This window comes from Pseudophryne corroboree, chromosome 6, assembly GCF_028390025.1.
Source record: "Pseudophryne corroboree isolate aPseCor3 chromosome 6, aPseCor3.hap2, whole genome shotgun sequence".
NCBI classification, from domain to species: domain Eukaryota; kingdom Metazoa; phylum Chordata; class Amphibia; order Anura; family Myobatrachidae; genus Pseudophryne; species Pseudophryne corroboree.
In genome coordinates, this window is record NC_086449.1 from 71,386,197 (window position 1) to 71,394,287 (window position 8,091).

General features: G+C 49.1%; 1 protein-coding gene across 1 annotated transcript in view; it reads right to left on the bottom strand.

The window, feature by feature from the left end:
* PALM3 (paralemmin 3) overlaps positions 1-7,761 on the bottom strand; it is a 31,307-nt gene extending 23,546 nt beyond the window's left edge. The window contains exon 1 of the mRNA XM_063931129.1: positions 7,499-7,761. The gene's annotated coding sequence lies outside the window, so the exon portion shown is untranslated. The remainder of the gene's footprint in view (positions 1-7,498) is intronic.
* Positions 7,762-8,091: the final 330 nt, after the last annotated feature.

Here is an 8,091-nt window from a genome sequence, read left to right on the forward strand (position 1 = left end):
TTGGGGTAGATGGTGATCAGATGAGATAGGGGGAGGCCACAATGGGACAGGGGGAGGTAGGAGCAATGTGAGATTGGGGTAGATGGTGATCAGATGAGATAGGGGGAGGCCACAATGGGACAGAGAGAGGTAAGAGCCATGTGAGATTGGGGTAGATGGTGATCAGATGAGATAGGGGGGGAGGTAAGAGCCATGTGAGATTGGGTAGATGGTGATCAGATGAGATAGGGGGAGGTAGGAGCGATGTGAGATTGGGGTAGATGGTGATCAGATGAGATAGGGGGAGGCCACAATGGGACAGGGAGAGGTAAGAGCCATGTGAGATTGGGGTAGATGGTGATCAGATGAGATAGGGGGAGGCCACAATGGGACAGGGGGAGGTAAGAGCCATGTGAGATTGGGGTAGATGGTGATCAGATGAGATAGGGGGAGGCCACAATGGGACAGGGAGAGGTAAGAGCCATGTGAGATTGGGGTAGATGGTGATCAGATGAGATAGGGGGAGGCCACAATGGGACAGGGGGAGGTAGGAGCGATGTGAGATTGGGGTAGATGGTGATCAGATGAGATAGGGGGAGGCCACAATGGGACAGGGGGAGGTAGGAGCGATGTGAGATTGGGGTAGATGGTGATCAGATGAGATAGGGGGAGGCCACAATGGGACAGAGAGAGGTAAGAGCCATGTGAGATTGGGGTAGATGGTGATCAGATGAGATAGGGGGGGAGGCCACAATGGGACAGGGGGAGGTAAGAGCCATGTGAGATTGAGTAGATGGTGATCAGATGAGATAGGGGGAGGTAGGAGCGATGTGAGATTGGGGTAGATGGTGATCAGATGAGATAGGGGGAGGCCACAATGGGACAGGGGGAGGTAGGAGCGATGTGAGATTGGGGTAGATGGTGATCAGATGAGATAGGGGGAGGCCACAATGGGACAGGGAGAGGTAAGAGCGATGTGAGATTGGGGTAGATGGTGATCAGATGAGATAGGGGGAGGCCACAATGGGACAGGGAGAGGTAAGAGCCATGTGAGATTGGGGTAGATGGTGATCAGATGGGGGGAGGCCACAATGGGACAGGGAGAGGTAAGAGCGATGTGAGATTGGGGTAGATGGTGATCAGATGAGATAGGGGGAGGCCACAATGGGACAGGGAGAGGTAAGAGCCATGTGAGATTGGGGTAGATGGTGATCAGATGGGGGGAGGCCACAATGGGACAGGGGGAGGTAAGAGCCATGTGAGATTGGGGTAGATGGTGATCAGATGAGATAGGGGGAGGCCACAATGGGACAGGGAGAGGTGAGAGCCATGTGAGATTGCGGTAGATGGTGATCAGATGAGAAAGGTGGGGGAGGCCACAATGGGACAGGGAGAGGTAAGAGCCATGTGAGATTGGGGTAGATGGTGATCAGATGGGGGGAGGCCACAATGGGACAGGGGGAGGTAAGAGCCATGTGAGATTGGGGTAGATGGTGATCAGATGAGATAGGGGGAGGCCACAATGGGACAGGGGGAGGTAAGAGCGATGTGAGATTGGGGTAGATGGTGATCAGATGAGATAGGGGGGAGGCCACAATGGGACAGGGGGAGGTAAGAGCGATGTGAGATTGGGGTAGATGGTGATCAGATGAGATAGGGGGAGGCCACAATGGGACAGGGGGAGGTAGGAGCGATGTGAGATTGGGGTAGATGATGATCAGATGAGATAGGGGGAGGCCACAATGGGACAGGGGGAGGTAGGAGCGATGTGAGATTGGGAATGAGCAGATAGTAATAGGGAGAGGTAAACCCAGGGTGAGATGGGGGGTGAGGGCTGATAGGGACAGGGAGAGGCGATTATACAGTATGGGAGGAATGTTCTAATTGACTTTAGTTACAAAAATATTTTTTCTAAATGCTCCACATACCAATAATACCAATAGCATCATCTCACACACCGATACAATAACATATAAAACATCAACACTACTCTGTACTACACTGACCCAGATACACTGATACTCCACACAGTACTATAACATCTCAGGTACACTGATACTCCACTCAGCACTATAATGTCCCAGGTACACTGATACTCCACACACAGCACTATAAAGTCCCAGGTACACTGATACTCCACACAGAACTATAACGTCCCAGGTACACTAATACTCCACACACAGCACTATAACGTCCCAGGTACACTAATACTCCACACACAGCACTATAACGTCCCAGGTATACTGATACTCCACACAGTACTATAACATCCCAGGTACACTGATACTCCACTCACAGCACTATAACGTCCCAGGTACACTGATACTCCACTCAGCACTATAACGTCTCAGGTACACTGATACTCCACACACAGCACTATAACGTCCCAGGTACACTGATACTCCACTCAGAACTATAACGTCCCAGGTACACTGATACTCCACACAGCACTATAACGTCCCAGGTACACTGATACTCCACACAGCACTATAACGTCCCAGGTACACTGATACTCCACACACAGCACTATAACGTCCCAGGTACACTAATACTCCACACACAGCACTATAACGTCCCAGGTACACTAATACTCCACACACAGCACTATAACGTCCCAGGTATACTGATACTCCACAAAGTACTATAACATCCCAGGTACACTGATACTCCACTCACAGCACTATAACGTCCCAGGTACACTGATACTCCACTCAGCACTATAACGTCTCAGGTACACTGATACTCCACACACAGCACTATAACGTCCCAGGTACACCGATACTCCACAGAGCACTATAACATCCCAGGTACACTGATACTCCACACAGCACTATAATGTCCCAGGTACACTGATACTCCACACAGCACTGTAACATCCCAGGTACACTGATACTCCACACACAGCACTATAACGTCCCTGGTACACTGATACTCCACACAGCACTATAACGTCCCAGGTATAATGATACTCCACACAGTACTACAACATCCCAGGTACACTGATACTCCACACACAGCACTATAACATCCCAGGTATACAGATACTCCACACAGCACTATAATGTCCCAGGTACACTGATACTCCACACACAGTACTATAACATCCCAGGTACACTGATACTCCACACACAGCACTATAACGTCCCAGGTATACAGATACTCCACACAGCACTATAATGTCCCAGGTACACTGATACTCCACACACAGTACTATAACATCCCAGGTACACTGATACTCCACACACAGCACTATAACTTCCCAGGTACACTGATACTCCACAGAGCACTATAACATCCCAGGTACACTGATACTCCACACAGCACTATAATGTCCCAGGTACACTGATACTCCACTTAGCACTATAACGTCTCAGGTACACTGATACTCCACACACAGCACTATAACGTCCCAGGTACACTGATACTCCACAGAGCACTATAACATCCCAGGTACACTGATACTCCACACACAGCACTATAACGTCCCTCGTACACTGATACTCCACAGAGCACTATAACATCCCAGGTACACTGATACTCCACACAGCACTATATTGTCCCAGGTACACTGATACTCCACACACAGCACTGTAACATCCCAGGTACACTGATACTCCACACACAGCACTATAACGTCCCTGGTACACGGATACTCCACAAAGCACTATAACATCCCAGGTACACTGATACTCCACACAGCACTATAATGTCCCAGGTACACTGATACTCCACACAGCACTGTAACATCCCAGGTACACTGATACTCCACACACAGCACTATAACGTCCCTGGTACACTGATACTCCACAGAGCACTATAACATCCCAGGTACACTGATACTCCACACAGCACTATAACGTCCCTGGTACACTGATACTCCACACAGCACTATAACATCTCAGGTACACTGATACTCCACACAGCACTATAACGTCCCAGGTACACTAATACTCCACACACAGCACTATAAAGTCCCAGGTACACTGATACTCCACACAGCACTATAACATCCCAGGTATACTGATACTCCACACAGTACTATAACATCCCAGGTACACTGATACTCCACACACAGCACTATAACGTCCCAGGTACACTGATACTCCACACAGCACTATAACGTCCCAGTTATACTGATACTCCACACAGTACTATAACATCCCAGGTACACTGATACTCCACACACAGCACTATAACGTCCCAGGTACACTGATACTCCACACAGCACTATAACGTCCCAGTTATACTGATACTCCACACAGTACTATAACATCCCAGGTACACTGATACTCCACTCAGAGCACTATAACGTCCCAGGTACACTGATACTCCACAGAGCACTATAACATCCCAGGTACACTGATACTCCACACAGCACTATAATTTCCCAGGTACACTGATACTCCACACAGTACTGTAACATCCCAGGTACACTGATACTCCACACACAGCACTATAACGTCCCTGGTACACTGATACTCCTTGAGCACTATAACATCCCAGGTACACTGATACTCCACACAGCACTATAACATCTCAGGTATACTGATACTCCACACAGTACTATAACATCCCAGGTACACTGATACTCCACACACAGCACTATAACGTCCCAGGTACACTGATACTCCACACAGCACTATAACGTCCCAGTTATACTGATACTCCACACAGTACTATAACATCCCAGGTACACTGATACTCCACACACAGCACTATAACGTCCCAGGTACACTGATACTCCACACAGCACTATAACGTCCCAGTTATACTGATACTCCACACAGTACTATAACATCCCAGGTACACTGATACTCCACTCAGAGCACTATAACGTCCCAGGTACACTGATACTCCACAGAGCACTATAACATCCCAGGTACACTGATACTCCACACAGCACTATAATTTCCCAGGTACACTGATACTCCACACAGTACTGTAACATCCCAGGTACACTGATACTCCACACACAGCACTATAACGTCCCTGGTACACTGATACTCCTTGAGCACTATAACATCCCAGGTACACTGATACTCCACACAGCACTATAACATCTCAGGTACACTGATACTCCACACAGCACTGTAACATCCCAGGTACACTGATACTCCACACACAGCACTATAACGTCCCTGGTACACGGATACTCCACAAAGCACTATAACATCTCAGGTACACTGATACTCCACACACAGCACTATAACGTCCCTGGTACACTGATACTCCACAGAGCACTATAACGTCCCTGGTACACTGATACTCCTTGAGCACTATAACATCCCAGGTACACTGATACTCCGCACAGCACTATAACGACCCAGGTACACTGATACTCCACACAGTACTATAATGTCCCAGGTACACGGATTCTCCACACAGCACTATAACGTCCCAGGTACACTGATACTCCACACAGCACTATAACGTCCCAGGTATACTGATACTCCGCACAGCACTATAACGACCCAGGTACTGGTACAATAACACTGATACCCCACACAGCACTATAACGTTCCTGGTACACTAATACTCCACACAGTACTATAAGGTCACAATACTGTTAATCAGCTAGAGAGAAACATCCCACAAAGCTTCCAGGCTACTGCTCGCTACCAAATAAATCTGACCCATATACTCTGCACGCCAACAGTACTAGGTCCTACTCCATGTGCAAATCCATATCATATTTTAGTGTACAAATGGTATATTCAGCAAATATACAATACTATGCCATATATGCAGGACTAGTGCTACCGTTAGGCAAAGTAAGGGAGGCCTAGAACTCTACAATGTCTACTAGAGTATATTTTCCCCCACGCCCGGAAATGAGCGTCAGCTGCCCTGGGAGTTCAAATGAAACACCCCAATGGCTGACACTGGGCTGGAGTGTGTGTATTAAGTTACTTAAATTAATTGAGGATTTTATTTGTGCTTCCTTCCAGGTACTCTGATGCTTTCTGCTGCTTCTCCTCTGTGTCAGTGATTGGCCGGGACTTTATCGCGGAGTGGTGATGTCACAGAGCAACGCAACACTCTCTGCCTGTCACTGAGATAGGAGGATCAATATAACAGGCAGCAATGACTCGGACCCTCCTCTGCCTGGCACCCCACACATCGCCTGGCATTGTGAGGGTGAAGGGGACCTAGAGTGCCCAGCACCCACCCTGCATATGATATTAATACCAAGCACACTATATTACTGCCCCCATAACTCACTGGAGATCCTCCAGGTGAGGATGGATCCTGTTACTGAAAAGTACAAACAGTCACATGCTGAGCTGTAGTACCACACAGTGCCAAGTATTATAATGTAATATTCTGAAATCAATACATCTGTGTACTACACCGCACACAGTACTCTGCAATTGTACCACTGTCTCCGTGTGATGCACTGTTTACATACCAGTTCCCATAAAGGTAATTAATACTAATGAATGATGTATGGGCTGGGAGAGGCACAGGTGTGTACAGGTATACAGGGTGTGCAGTACATTCATATATACGTAATGTGTCATTTACAAATGAACCAGCATCTATAGATACCGTATAAACAGAACAGACACAAAGGACGACCATTGCCTCCGATAAACTCTGCTCCAGTACACTGCAGCCTCCTCACATTGATGATATCCCACTTCCCACACATGTACACCCCCCCCCCCCCCCCCCCCCCCCCGCTCACCCAGATAATACCTCTCCCACCTCCTGTACTCCTACTACATTGTTACCTCTACCTGTCCTGGTGACATGGATCAGGGGGTAGCCATATTATCATTATTACTACGCTTTCTCTACATAGCACCATCATATAGCTGAGACCCCCCCCAATATGCCTAGTCACCTCTTCCAGGTAAGCTGCTGTCAGCCGTCCCCGACAGCTCCTGTCACCTGTCCTAGGTAACACCTCTCCCCATAAACTCATGTCACTGTCCCAGATAATACCTTCCCCTCATAGGCTCCTCTCACCTCTCCCATGTAATATCTCTTAAAAGCTCCTGTCACCTGCCACAGCTAATACATGTCTCTCGTATGCACCTGCCACCTACCCCAGGCAAAACCTGTCCCTTAAAAGCTCCCATCACATGGCCCCCATTATCTCCCATCACCTGCCCCAGGTAATCCCTGTCCCCCATAGGCTACTGTCATGTCCCCCAGGTAACATCTGTCCCAGGTGACACCTGTCCATAGCTTCCTGCCCCGCCCCCCCCCCCATCACCCCACTTACCTCTCCAACCAATACTGCACCCCATCACCTAACTCACTCACATAGTACCACCCCCCAACCTCCTGCCCCATACACACCCCGGGGTGCTCCCAGAGACAGCATCAGCACCCCCACATCCATACTCTGCCCCCACCTGATGCCCCCTCCCTGGGACACTACCGTGGTCTCCACGGCAGAAAGTAACTGCCTGTCCCCATTCCCCTCCAGCTGCTGCCCCCCAGGTGTTCCTGGTGCCCCTCTCCCTGCTGCACCCCACCGCGTCCCCCTCTCTCTCTCTCTCTCTCTCACCTCCGGTCTCCCTCCGTCCTCCGGGCGGCCGCTGCCAGCTGCACTCCCCGCTTACATTGCACGGACCGGGGCTGCTGCTGCTACTGCTGTGCGGGAGGGAGGGGGAGTCACAGGGGGAGGAGGAGGAGGCGACACCTGAGCTCAGGCTGCTGCTGCTGCTGCTGCTGCTGCTGGTCTCACCGGTTTCCCAGACTCAGGCAGCGGGGAGGGGCCGGTCATTATCATCACACTGTCAGCAATGCACAATGCCCCGGCACCGGGTACATCACCAGCAGCAGCGTGTCACTACATCTGCACACGTGCATATATTACCGCCACTCATACATCATCATCATATACTACTGTGTACATATAATACAGGGCTAATCTATGCAGGCATGCACCAGGAGTCACACCAGGGTCACTATTATAGGACTGTAATTAGCTATGTAATTAGATAGATATACACATAGCTTTACAATGATATACGTGTGTGTGTGTGTGTGTGTGTGTGTGTGTGTACTATATATATGTCTAGATATAGATATGATATAAATCTATTAATAGATTGATATATCTATACACACACACACACACACACACACACACACACA